The sequence below is a fragment of the Pimephales promelas genome, chromosome 5, assembly GCF_988280905.1.
Source record: "Pimephales promelas chromosome 5, fPimPro1.hap1.1, whole genome shotgun sequence".
Classification (NCBI taxonomy): domain Eukaryota; kingdom Metazoa; phylum Chordata; class Actinopteri; order Cypriniformes; family Leuciscidae; genus Pimephales; species Pimephales promelas.
This window is the reverse complement of record NC_142773.1, coordinates 7758546-7773214: the sequence shown is the minus strand read 5'-3', so window position 1 is coordinate 7773214 and position 14669 is coordinate 7758546. Positions and strand designations below refer to the sequence as shown.

The 14669-nt window shown below is 39.1% G+C and overlaps 1 protein-coding gene and 1 long non-coding RNA gene across 2 annotated transcripts in view; one reads left to right on the top strand and one right to left on the bottom strand.

The window, feature by feature from the left end:
* Positions 1–14669, top strand: part of LOC120461542 (zinc finger protein 521) — a 115174-nt gene that overhangs the window by 12742 nt on the left and 87763 nt on the right. The window lies entirely within an intron of this gene.
* Positions 1–14669, bottom strand: part of LOC148981348 (uncharacterized) — a 183698-nt gene that overhangs the window by 93437 nt on the left and 75592 nt on the right. The window lies entirely within an intron of this gene.

The following is a 14669-nucleotide window of genomic DNA, read 5'->3' as shown; positions in this document are numbered from 1 at the left end:
TCGACTCTTGTTTTTCAACTGGCCATTCAATGGTTAATTTTTCCACAGCCCGAGTCAAAACCTCCATCAGCTCTACATTCGCGGGAGACTGGGATGGCGAGTCCCCGATCTCCACTGAGTCCATAGACTCTGCATCCACACTTTCAACATCCAGCTCCTCAGAACTGGATAATTGAAGTGATGGCGCCTCAGCCCGGGCAGGAGAAACCGCAACGCGGACCCCCGCAGCGAGAACTGAGGCACTGGATCTACCAGGTAAGGGCAGAGAAAGGGCGGGGCCCGTCTCAATCCCCGCTGATAGATCCATCTGCGAACCCCACGACGCAAGCCTTCGCTGTGCCTCGGCAGCAGCGGGACCCGAGCCGCGGGGAGCGCGCACCGAACCACTCTCCTCAAAGAGTGCCCGGCGGGAGCGAAGTGTCTTCATGGACAGACACTCGCAGTGCTCACAGCCGGCCCCCTCGAGAGCCGACTGAGCATGCTGCACTCCCAAACAAACAACACACAGATCGTGTGTATCCCCACCCGTGATGAAGCGAGGGCAGGGATGAACACACTTTCTGAAATTCTGCTGTTGTTTGCTCGCCATATTTTCCAATATATATATATATACAATATCAGACAGACAGACAATATTCATACATAGAGCGCTTGTGAAGACTCAGAAGCTGTTGCGCTTGTGTTTCGGGGATGCTTTATAGTTTCCTGGTCGATACGTCACCCCGCCTATGACGTTCCGTCTCGCCATTGGACAGATTTCATACGTGCTTCATGACTCGTCACGCAGAGGCGTTCCCACGGCGTTTACACGCAGCTCGAAGTTCCCTGAATGGGAACTTAATTTGATCTAACACTGCAGATTGCACAGGACAGTAAAGTGAGTCAGTAGCCGCATTTCCATTACCCTTCAATTTACGCAAATTGAAATTGCGAAATGAAAATACGCTTAATGGAAACGCGTCAATTTCGCAAAAACTCCCGTTTATCGCAAAAAAGTTTTTACGCTCGCATGAGGAGGTTTTTCAGGCAATTCGAAGGATTTTTTCGCAAAACTGCAATGGAAACGGATTTTGTGCATTTACAGTCACCTGACTTAGAAGACGAAGTGTGTTTTAGGTCCGTGTCCGCAAATAATAATACTAATTATCATCATTACCCTATTATAACATTTATTAGGCTACATGTAGCCTAGAAGACGCTTTTATCCAAAAAAGGAACAAAGCAATTCGTCACATCTCATTCATACTACAGGTTGGACAATAATGGGGCTAAGATTATCACAAATAAACACTCGATTTTGACCAATATTCAAGAGTGTGTGCGGAGTTTGGAGCACGCACTGAATAACAGACAGGCGCGGGCGCGCCGTGAACACTTTCATTTTCCCATCAACAGTGGAATCAACTTAAAATACTCTATCATTTCTGGTTATACAGAAAATAATAATACATTATTCACAACTACTTTTATTTGCGTAATGTCACAATAACAAGAAAACGTGCTTTTGTAAAATGAAACAATCAGGCGCGCTTTATGATCTTCGTGAGCTGGAGCGCGAGAACTGAAACATCCTTTATAGACTAAAGCTTCAAATGTCCACGTTAAAAAGAACAAATTCCAATCGTAAACTAATATCTTCTGATTATGTAATCCGTATGAAAGGTGCTGTTCTCTCTAAAGGTGCATCCGGAGATTATGTTTTTAGCTCGTTATTTTTTCAGACGCATTTATAATAACTCACCTATAGCCTATAGCACTGCGGGAACATATCATAAATATCCATGTTCTAATTTGGCCTTAGAAAACCAGTAAAATCTACATTGTTTCCCCATATTAATTTGTGAATATTTTAAATGTTTTAAAGGGGGCAAAAAGTCATAAACAAATATCTGAAATTTCGTTGAGATGTAGGCTATAGCGCATTTATGTGACATTTCAAACTAAAATGTTGGTGTTCAACTTTGTGTTTTAAATATACAACAACCGTTCATTTTTCGTTTTGCAACGACCGTTTGGACATAATACGAGATAGAGTTGTTTATTAAATTCATTTAAAAAAAAAGAAACAATAATTACAGGAATAGCCTCTCTAAACCTCAAAGAAATGCCATCAAGACATCGAAGCAGAAATAAGGAAGAAACACCAGGAACTCAGTGTCTTTCCCTGCCATTAATGCTGGGATAACACACCACGTCTCCTTCTTTCCATTAATAATAATAATATCTAGTGCGGTGCATGGCTGTGAAATAGGTTATAAACATACCAAAGTCCGTTGCCATGATTTTTGGAATGACTTATCGAGAGAGGAAAAAAAAGACGTTTTAGTCGCATAACATCGGTTAATGGAAACACCGTCATTTCGCAATAGTTTTTTATCGACATTTGGAAAATATCGCAAAAAGTTTGCGCAAATCTGCAATGGAAACGCGCCTAGTGAAAGCAATTGGTACATTGTTTAATTGGTATCAGCTTTGCTCTTAATCTGGTGTCGTGTCACATACCTAATTTAAATATTAATAGAAATCCAATCGGTTATCCAGATACAGAGGCTACTTAATTTGAACAAATGTAAACGTGCCTTGTCCTGATTGGCTAATGATCCGATCTGAAAACGCAGCCAATATATAGACGTAGCTTAGTGATTGCTTTCAGGGTGTGAAGAGACTTTGAACCAGCATAACAAAACCATTTCTGGAACAAATCTCCGATACCCTGCCTTTAATACTTAAAGCTCTGGGATGCAAAGGTAGTTTGAAGTAAGACTGAATATAATTCCATCAGCTCTCCGGTCTGAAATACACTGCCAGACTCGTCAGTATAACTCCACAGGAAGACCGACTGGTGCTGCTTTTCATCGATATCTGCTAAATGGCAAGCAACTCGGTTAAATTATATTTTTGCATTTAGATGATCTTGGTTTCGGGTCGTTTGGCTGATGTTCGACGCATCTTTGCTCTTGACCAGAAAAGCCTTCCTTTTGCTTTCCATTGTGTGTAATGGAGGACTTTTTGTTCTGCACTGTCGGTCAGTGCCAGCGAGCAGCGGGGAGGTCCCGCCAGGCGTCCCGTTCCTCTCTGCCAGGGATGGTGGAGGTATAATGGAGACCGCAGGGGTATAGAGCTGAAGTCTCCTCGCAGAAAGCTTCATTTCTCATGAAGCAGGTGGGAGTCTTTGTTCTCCTCGTGCTCATAAAATCCATTTAGTTCTGTACACCTGGCATTCAGGAGGAACATTTTCTGTTTAATGGGTAGAGAATGAGGCTGTAATGAAGTGGCAGACACATTTTGCAGCACAAACCCTGTGGATGGAAGACATAGGTACCTGGAAAAAGCACTTTATTGGGTTTTAAAGAAGTTGTTTAGGTGTTTCAGCGTAGGTTACATATTCGCTGGAAAGTTGCCATTTGTACAAATACAATGTAAGGATTTGTTTTTAGAAATCATATCAAGCCAAAATACTGTAACCATCATATACATTGGGGAGGCACCAGAGGGGGTTGCGTCCTCATCAATATTAATGGTCAACAAATATGGATTTTCTGCGTTCTGCTATGGGCCTGAAAGGACATCAGCTAACAAGTCGAATTCTCGTTCTCTGTGACAGAAGAGCAACAGAGCCTGCTATTTCATTCTGTTCTTTCAGCTGTGAAAATATATGATATAAAGTAGAAAAGTATAGGATAAAAGCGCAGATGTAACTCAGCTGATGTAAAGGTAAGCAGCTTTTTGAACTTAACGCTACAAAGCAATATAAGAAAACTACATGTCTCCGTTTAAAGGGATAGTTCACTTTGAAATTAATTTTTGGTGTTTTAGCTTATACCTCATGAGCATCCAAGATGTAGGTCTTTGACAGACGAGAACAGTTTGACCTAAAATAAAATACTGTGGAAACAGTCATATAATGGAGGTCTATGGTCACTACCTCAAAGAGCATGCACAGAGAAGTCCAAATTAAACATTATTTAATGACTCGTAAATGTAAGTACACATTGATGGACTAAGACACGAAACGAGCGGTTTGTGTGAGAAAACGAACAGTATTTATATCGTTTTTACCTCTTGTAATCACAGGCAGAGGTAAAGAGGCCGGTAGTGTTGGGCGATATGCTCCATTTTCATATCGTCCTATCGTCAGCCTGTGAGATCGGCGATACACGATATTATCGTGAGGGGGCGGGGCTAATTTGATTATTAACTTGATTATTTAGCCTACTCATTAATTTGCTTGTTTTATTAGCCTACTTCGTTTTATATACGAGAATCTTTTTCCTATTCTGCTAGCAAAGGTGGAGGGTTTATTAATAGGATCAGGTTATTTCCTGGTATAGTGAAGTAAAAAAAAGAGATCCTAATCCTTTTGTTTGTCAACGGGAAATTTACGGACACATTAGCCTATTCTCATGCCATTACATGCAGCATTTTTGTCTATTTCTGCACGAGATGAAAACACGTTTTAATAATTTCTTGGGTCAAAAAGAGTCGGAGTTTGCGATATGTGCCCCCCTACCAGTGCGCTCTCTGCGCACTTCACATGCGCACTTCAGTAAGCACGAAGTACGCGGGTTAATGTGTTTATGCCGATAGAAACAAGAGCAAGGGCCAAACGTCTAGCTGAGTCGATCGGTTTATACTTATACTTATGACTTGACTCTGATAAAGGAAACGTTTACATGACCACATGCATTGTCAAGTTTATTCAACATAATCAGGTTAAGAACGTCGTCGCATGACGCATGTAAACGCGCTCTATCTCTGAAAGTGAAAGTAAAAACGGACTGCTTTCGGCATCTGCATTAACGCCGCGTTCCCTCAGAGACGACGATGATAACGGTACCCAGACAGCAAACTGACATTGAATCAACGTGGAAACGACGTCTCTCATGACATTGAAACAACGTTGATTTTGCTCATCGAATTAACGTTGAACCAACGTCAGACGCGGCATTCTTCAAAGCTAAATGAAAATCGAAAATTGGTTTGCTTTCATAACGTTGAAACAACGCGTTGATTTCAAGTTGATTTTCCGTTAGTTTTGAAAGAATGACGCGTCTGACGTTGGTTCAACGATAATTCGATGAGCAAAACAAAGTCAGATCAACGTTGTTTCGATGTCATATTTCCACGTTGATTCAATGTCAGTTTGCTATCTGGGTAACTATAATACTATTTTAGTGATATTATTATTAATACTATTTAGTAATTGTATTGTTTTTAGTGTTAGTGTCATTAAACGTTTTGTTAATGTGTTACAGAAACAAATACTGACGAACAACGATGCCGTTTTCATCTTGGATCTGTAGGAAATTGAATTTTGCGTCTGTTAAAACGAGCACACTTGATAATTTGTGAATGGATCACCTTGCGATTGAATTTTGATGTGGGATGTTTTTTAGTCTGTTTTAAAAACATTCTCTTAGAGGAGTCCTCATTAGTGCGTGTGTTGTTGCAATTGTTATGAGGTGATGTCATTGTAAATTTAGGCAAGGCAAATTAATTGTAGTTCCTAATATTCATTTAATAACAATACTAGCTTTATAATAATAATAATAATAGGCCTAATAAATTTAAAACATTATGGTAAAACGAGCCAATTATCGTATTGATATCGTCAAAGGCATCTGCCATCGGCGATATGTCAGACTATCGTCGATACACGATACTATCGTCTATCGGCACAACCCTAGAGGCCGGGTCTGTTTTTTAAGCTTCGTGTTGTTCTCTTCTAAAACCGTCAGATCGTTTGCTTTCTGGTGGCCACCAAAGCAAATTTTTGTGTGATGATGTAGAATAGAAACTGCTGCGCTTGACAGGGCGCATAACGAGGAGAGAGAGAGAGAGAGCGAGAGCGCGGCCCGGCTCTCCCTCGCGCATATTAATCAAATCAATTGACACGATAGTAAATGTTGGAAGACCAATTTCACTTGAAGCATTTGGAGATTTTAGACTCAATGAACAACATCTTAACACTAAATTATTAAGGCCGGTCTCATTTAGACTCCTGTCTCAAATACAAGCCGGTGTAGTCTGACGATTTGGGAAAATTCCCCCCCCCCCCCCCCCGGCTATTTGAAGTTTTACGGTATGTATACACAAAGGCTGTATCAAAAGGTAACTTCGCGTCCGCTGCCAAGATGGATCCATAGATATAAACAAACTTCATCGGTGTGTCGCATAGACGTCGTCTTCGTCTTGCCGCTCACTCTCTGTTCTGTGATTGGTTCCCTATCTCAGGGGAAAATCTGGTTCATGGTGTCCAGGCTGCCTGAATAAAATCGAGCTGTGGCAAGGCAGCATGGGGAAACCCAGGCTAGTAGTCTTTACCAATTACTGTGAAATTTCACGAGACCTATTTTTCCTATACCACAGCAAAAAATGTATTTGCTGTTAAACACACTCCATTTAACTTTAACTATTAATAATGCATTTAAAAATGAATCATTTTTCAATTAAATACAATTTGCTTAAAAAAAAAAGACAAGTAAACCGTAAATAAGAAAAGGAAGAAGAAAACAAAAACAAATTGGAAGCAATAGACAAAGCACTGTAATATTCTAAGTACATTCACTTTCGATTAAATCGGACAGATTAAAGCTACAAGAACAGTGAGTGTCTTTTCCTTTCTCATTAGTTGTGTTTGATTATTTTTAACAACTTAACTGACATTTACACTTCAAGAGTTTTTTGAAGTGTGTATCCGCATGTTTTTTCTGCAAATTGACCTTTTGAGTTGAAAATGCAGAATGAAGCTAGCAGCAGAAGTTGTTAAATGGATCAGCATTTTAATGCAATGAATTTAACTAGCTCATAAAGTTGATAGATATAAGATGTCAGCACTCTCACCATCACTTTTCAAATATCCATTATGAGGACACGTTGCGGCTTAATGTATCCCTGCTCTTATTTGGTCTTTGTATATGTGTGCTGTGAGAGCCAGCCCAGATGGATAATGTACTTGTGAGTCTGGTCTGCACATGGCGGTGCAGCAGAGCTCTGTGCGCTGGCATATGGATGTGAGGTGTGGTGCTTGAGTAGATGAATGCCTCCTGTCATGTGTGTGTGGCGTTCAGCGGCGCTGAGCAGTATTCAGGTCATGACTGAGTCCAGCGGATCTGCTGCTTCATTTGTCTCATGCAAAGGTCAGCTCTCATGTGTGTTTATTTTAAAGCTCATATGGATGATGGTACCTGGAGCCTGTCGACCGTTAGCGATGTTAGCCATGTAGCGCTGGCGTAAAGACATAAATACAGTACAACGGATGGTGAAGGCGTCTGATATTTCAGGCCGAAAATGGCCAAACTGATATTTTGTGTTTGAGAGTTATTTCTTTCAAATATTCATTCTCATCCGTGAGATTTTAGAAAACACGTTTACATGCCCATAGCAGAAAATGCATGCTAATTATTTTAGGGGATCATACAGATTTCATGGTAGTACTGTCCCGAATAAGCTGTTTCACAGATGTTTACACACTGTGTTGTCCACAAGACAAAATAATAACTGAATTTATACAAATCCACAAATGCAAAACATTTACACCCCCCTAGCGCTTAATGCATTGTGTTGCCATTGTGATCCCTGTAAGTTTGTTAAAATTATTAAGGCAAGGTGCATATATATATATATATATATATAAACTTATGAACAGAACTGTAAATGTCAACAAAAAAGGAGAAATGTACAGAATATAATGTATGAAACCTTACTGGAAATACAACTGGAAAATCGAACGAATGGATTAGGGACTGTTCGATGTCCTGAAATAAAAAACAGTGAACGTGAAACCGAGAGTTGTTTTTCTTTTCTTGTTACAAAAACACTTCTGAGGCATAAAACACCTGCAAACAGAAACAATTTCGTTTAAATAGCAGATCACACGTCGAGGACGAGCGTTTTGATGCAAAACCGGGAGTTTCTGAAGCGCGTTTTTCCGTGACCACAAAGCGCACGTTAAGAACGCGAGCTTTTATGGCAAATCGCGCGTCCCTTGGCTGTCGAAACGCACACGTTTCGAGTCAATCAGTCGCCTGACCACGTCTGTCGCGACAACCTTCCATTATGAGAGCGTACATTTGAAATGACAAACTTGAGCGTGCAAAAGAGGCGATATTTATTAATCTGTTTTAATAACATTAAAACAGCCATAAATCCGTGCCTGGTGTGCATAAGAATGACATGACACTGTCATAAACATGACATAACGCATGTCGTGAACATGAAGGAGTCTTTATGAATGTTTACGACTGTTGTCATTGAGTGTCATTCGGTAAATTATGACACTTTTAATGTAAAGTTGACATTGTTTAAAATATCTTTGTCATGACAACTTGACATTAACAAAGACGAAAATGTCTTGATTATGACACCTTGACATTAACCAAGAAATCATAACTAATCCAACATCTTCCACTTTACTTGAGGTAAGGGGAAATATTAATGACACTGTTGTTAAAGCATTTGACAGTGTAATAACCCTTAATGACATATTTATAACTAGTACAATGTGTTCCACTTTAATTGAGGACAAGTAAAATATTCATGTCAGTTATAATGGTGTCATGACAACCAAAGTTAAAACCAACCATAACACATGACAGGGTAATGTAATGTTAACGCAAAGCTAAATAACTTCTTTTAAGTTTTATAATTAGACCTGTCATGACATATTTGGTTATGGACAGGTTATGATTTTTCGGTTAATGTCAAGTTGTCATAACAAAGACATTTTAAACAATGTCAACTTTGCATTAAAAGTGTCATAATTTACCGAATGACACTTAATGACAACAGTCATAAACATCATAAAGACTCCTTCATGTTTATGTCAGTGTCATGCACACCCCTTCAAATAAAGTGTTACTGATTTATCCATGCCGAAACATTTTGTTAAATTCATGTTCAATCTTGAATCAGAATAACTTCCTCTTGCAGCATCTCTCTTCTCTGATGATGAGGGCGGGGCAACCTGTCAATCACGTGAGATCAGCCAATAGCAAACCACAACCATCCAATCAATTCCCCATGTCATAATCAAGCCCCGCCCCACATTTTACTCAGATATACATCACTATAAAGAAAAAAAAGACAATCACAACTTTCGTTTAATCCTGACTTTAAAAGTTATTATGTTATGTGTGAAACTTTCCATAAGCAAATTACGGAGGGAGGCGGCAGCATCATTAACTGGCTCTACACCATATTATGCGTCTTCATAAATGAACAAAACAGATAAATATGGATAGTAATGTTCAGTTGCTGTGCAATATCGTAATGCATGACCTGATTCTGCTCCATCAGGCCTCATGCTTTATTATATAACTGAGCAGTGGATATGTTCATGTCATCTGTGGAAACTTCTATATAAAAACAAAGTGTGAAAAGTAATTTCCTCCAGTCATCCTAGCATTAGGAGAACAAGTCCTCGGGAGCGGCACCAGACGCCATCGAGCTGACTGAGGAAAAATGCAAAGCGGACATGGAGTCTGGTGATAATGTGCAATATGAGTGCATTATCTCTAAAGTAACGCTGTGTGTGTCAGTGTGTTTAGCCGTCTCATCACAACCTTTTCTTACTCTTATAAAACTGTATTTTTTACTGCTCTGGCCCTTGATATGCTTTGGAGGAGAATATGAGTCGAGGAGTGCATTAGACTGAGTGTGTGTGTGCGAGAGAGAGAAAGAGGATCGATATACAGAATGAACTTGTGCTGCTGGAGGAATTAGAGAAAGGAGAGAAAAGAGAAATCACTTTAATTCAGCCTGTTCATTTCTATTTGAATTTTATATCTTCTTGGAAAGATGTCATGTTACGCTCTGCTTTGGGGTCCCTTGTTTGCTAGACCGTCGACAGAAGACCGTGTCGGCTGTGCTTTAGAAACACTGAAGGTTTCAAAGTGAGACTTTATGGCATGCTATACTAGGAGAACCGAGGAGATTGTCTAAATACTTGATGATGTTTCCCTGAGTCGTTCAGTTATGCTCTCTTTTACAGTGCTTTGTGTGGCGGCTGGTGTGTATTCTAGGAGAGCGATCAGATCCTCAAACGCTGGGTTATTGATCCGTCTCACTGCAGTGCACATCCATGGCAGCGTCTCTGGGGAATTCACTTGCACAAGGATTGTTAATGTTCAATCCTAAAATAACAGCTATAGGTGCAGCTCAGCTCTCGGCGAGTTCATTCACGCACCGCTTGCGCTGGAAATGAACTGTTATGTAGTATAAACTTCAGTCTAAGAAATGGTGGGTTATTTCTACCCAAATTTGGATCAAGTAAGGACAAACCCAATTAAAAATGTACAGTTGAAAGTTGGGTTAAAATTTTAAATTCGAATTTTAACCCAACATTTGGGTTTGTCCATATTTTACCCAATTTTGGGTTGAAACAACCCAGCATTGTTTGGATTATTCTGATGGAGCAACGTGATCACATGTGGCCATTTGTTCAAAACATTTAATCTGGATCAAAATGGTCCGTATTTGGAAATGCCATTTTTTCCTATCCAGGATCAGGTAATCCGTCTTACTTTTATGCCGGTTTTTCAAAGCAAAATTGGACTGGATCACCCTGATCCAGATAGACAGTTTTCAAGATTACCAAATCCGGATTACCAGTGCTCTAAATGGGACAATATATTACAATGTGGGCTACCAGCTATGTAAAGAGCCAACATGGGGTCACTGTAAGTGTTTCTTATTTTGAGACAAAACACAAATGGGAACAAATGGGAATTTTTATTTTATTTTTACTTTACTATCCTGAATAGCTTAATTGTTAGCCTATGTCTGCTTTATCAGTTACAAAGGTTAGACAAGTCAAGTGCAAAATATAAATAAAAGTATATACACTAAATGATACAAATGTATTATTTGACCAATTTGAAAGTTTTACTACATTTTCTTCCTGAAATCCACCTTGAAATCCTACCCCCTGTTGGGATCAAGATAATCCTGTTTTTTTTTTTTGGATCAAAGTTATCCAAATCCCACTGTAAAGTTTTGAACAACACAAAGTGAAGGTTTGATCCAGATTAAAACTAGGATTGGATTCCCTGATCTAATCTGATTTCAGATTCCTTCTTTCCCTTTTGAACAACCCATTTTTAAGATTTGATCCAATCCGATAACCAAAATCCGATCAGCTTGCCTTTGAACAACTGACCCATGGGTATTTGTATGTATTTTACATAAAATATGGTTCCACCACATGTACATTTACTTGCATGCACTTGCACACAAAATGTAAATCATTTATGAACAACTTTACAGATGCAGAAATGAATATTTTATCCATGGGACTAATCGGGTGACTTCTGGTGCCAAGTTGTTTCAAAGCATTACATAATCGAAAACCCTTTAAAATCTTAAAATAAATCGAATTTGTGTAATCAGTATTTTTCACGTATTTTGTTTGCCGTGGGACACAGTAGTTTTCTGAAAGCTGTAACTAAAAAAAAATATATATCAAACGCAGCATAAAATGACAATAAAATAATCAATTTTATTCTTGTGCTGTAATCCAAATGATTGCTTTCTGTAATAAACAAATCCAAATACCGCCTTTATTTAGTGATTGTAACCTTCAAATCTCACTCTCTCTGGATGTTGGTTTAGAGGTAACAGCTGTCATGAGAACATAAATGCAAAATTAAACACCATCTCTCAAGACGTCTATAGCTGAAGTCACACCACGTGTGACTTCTTTGTTCTTAGTTGTGCTTAGAGACAATTGCCCATTAGATCATGCCACATATTTGGAGAATACACTCTGGTTTTATCAGGTCTGGTGGAGAATATCACATCTGGGAACCAATCGTAGAAAAGAACCATTGAATCTAATGAAGATCAGGGCTTAAAGGGATACTTCAGGATTTAGCATTAAGCTTTGTATTAGTAGAAAACCTGTAGTATTTTCGAATTACCATGTTTTCCACCCTCATATCCCCCTGAGACGAGAGATTTATGTATTTTTTGTCTGGAAAAAATCCCCATGTTCTCAACCGCCCATAGAGGGTGGGATCCCACTCACAGAATGAACACATTGTGTCGGCCATCTTTGTTTGGAAGTTAAGCTAGCAGGCTCTTGTTCTGTGGAGAAAGCTGAGTAGTCGGGGTTACCATCCTCTTTTTCCCGCACATGTCCGGCCGTCGATGTCCGGGATTCAGATTTTGTTTCTGCAGTCGCCATTCATTGTTTACATGCGCAGCTTTTGTTTCAATCTAACTGAATTCATTCTGATTGGTGAATCTGAATGTAGTGTTTACATGAATGCTAAACAAGTGATCGGTTGATGTTGATGTTGCTAAGAAAATTCCCGCTCCTCCGTGAGAGATACGAGACCGGTGCGTCTCACAGGTGTCGCTCATCGGTAATCACGCCACCGGCCTCGCGCCGTTCTCCCGCAGCCCTCACTCGTCCCGCTCGCCACAGTAAACATGATGAATGACGACTGTAGAACGCAAAACCCGAATCCCGGACATTTTGGGCGATCTCGAAACACATTTTTGGGCAGACTCATCACGGAGACTCACTAGTAGCCTAGACTTGTTGTTTAACTAGTGCGCTCTGTTACCGGTAAGTGTGGCCTCCTGAGGGAGCGAAGCAAGTGCATTCTGGGAGTTGTTGTTTTTCATCCCCAAAAGCCAAAAATACATTTTCTGGCTTTTCTCAGTCTAGAAAGCTCCAAATTCAAAAATAATTTCACATTTCTTCAACATAAATGACCCATTTTAAATACACATTCATCTTTCCAGAGGTGAAGTATCCCTTTAAAAAACAAACTATTGCTTCTTTCTTAGCTGAATCAGTATTTTATTTTTACCATTATGAAAACTTTTTTTAATGATTTTTGCCGATACTTTAGACAAGAACTTAAATATAACTTTATATTAGGAGCTTGTGACTTGGGCAAGGGTTAATAAAGAACTGGTTGTTTGAATAAATACAGCATTTTCTTTACTCAAAAACGTTATGTTTGTAACGGCTAATATTTTATGTGTTTGAGGAGCCGAGAATAGATTCCTCTATAAGTCTGGTATTTGCCATCTAGTATTCACCAATACATCCTGCACTTCATCTTTCATAAGTTATAAGATTTTGGCCAAATGTACTAAATGACAGGAAAAACTGAGCACCCATAGCTACCGTTAATGACTGATAAAACACACTTCGCCGACATTCACTGGTGAAAAAAAACCTCTTTACTCATTTTGAGCTTGATTTTGTTAAATTGTTAAAAATATAATGATACATGTGACCATACATACAGCCAAAGTACTAACTTTGACCACATGGTGTTTAATTATTTTAAAACACAGGGTTTTTATTTTATTTTTTTTAATTTCCTCTATAGTTTTTCACTAACCTGCAATGTTCACTGGCCATGCTGGATTTTATATACAATTTTCCCTTAAAATGTAAAAAGCATAACGGTTGGTCACAAATCCTCGGAAAAAAAACCTGAGATCCAAAAGCTGTCGACAATCAACTTTGCACTAGTGCATACATATTGCCTACAAGGGAAAAGTAACCATAAAGATGTTGAATTAAATGTTAACATCTTTTCCACATATATCCTGGCGATTATAATCATAGCATATACTTTCCGCTTTTCACTAAATTTCTGCAAATCAGTTTTTGTGAATGAATGTCTCTCAACACGCGCTTGCACCTCCTGCTGGTGAGGAGGACTTACAGCAGGCGGAGATTATGAATCGGTACTCTACTGCTATTCCTGCATTTCCCCGATGTGCAGTGTTGAATTTTCTGTCGAACCTCTGAATTTGTGGCAGCGAATTTGCAAAGCGAAATAAAATGGGCCGAAAATTGAAAAATATAGGTGGTATTTTTAAATAGACCGAATTTTTTGGAAGTGAAGTATGGACAGCGAATAAGGATTATTTAATTTTTAATAATGAACGTGTGTGTGAAATGACTTGAATAGAAATATTCACAGCTTAAATATACAACCATGTTGAATTTCAGCCCTCAAAAATGCAAGACCTGTTAATGCAATGCACTGTAAAAAATGTCTAATCTCCCATAACTCAAAATTTAAAATTTAGTGACTGGTCAATTTGATAACTTTGCAGAATCTCACTTGGGCCATCACTTGGGGGGGGATGAGGGGGCTAGAATTTTTTTACAGTGTGGATTATTTTACAGTTTTTATTAGTGCTATTCATCAAGCTTTTTTGTTTGTTTCAAATACATTTGTCATTATTTTCCTTCCATATCAAAACTAGTAAGTTCGACCTGCTGTGAGTGACCGGGCAAATCTGTTTGGCAGCCATTTATTGGCGGATGCTAGACTGTGCAATTTGTGTTCCTACGATTCATGCCAGGCGATCTTTCTAAAATGAGCAGTTCTCTCAGGACAAAATGGAGCCCAGAAGTTCATCTGAGAACAGTCAGTGGTTTCTCCATTATAGACAAAGCCTTGAGTTACTTGAATAGGTACATTGAAGTTCCTCTAGTACAATAAGTAATCAAAGAATTATGTTGAGAAACTGGGTCCTGATCACCTCTTCTTGTTTATTTTGCAGCATTATGGAAGTAATCTATATGGTCTACTCAATAGGGGACCACGTCCTACCATGCTCTTTGAGCCTAAATCTAATGGCAGCCAATCAAACACCAGCTTTGCGAACACCTCTTCTTCACTACATTACGT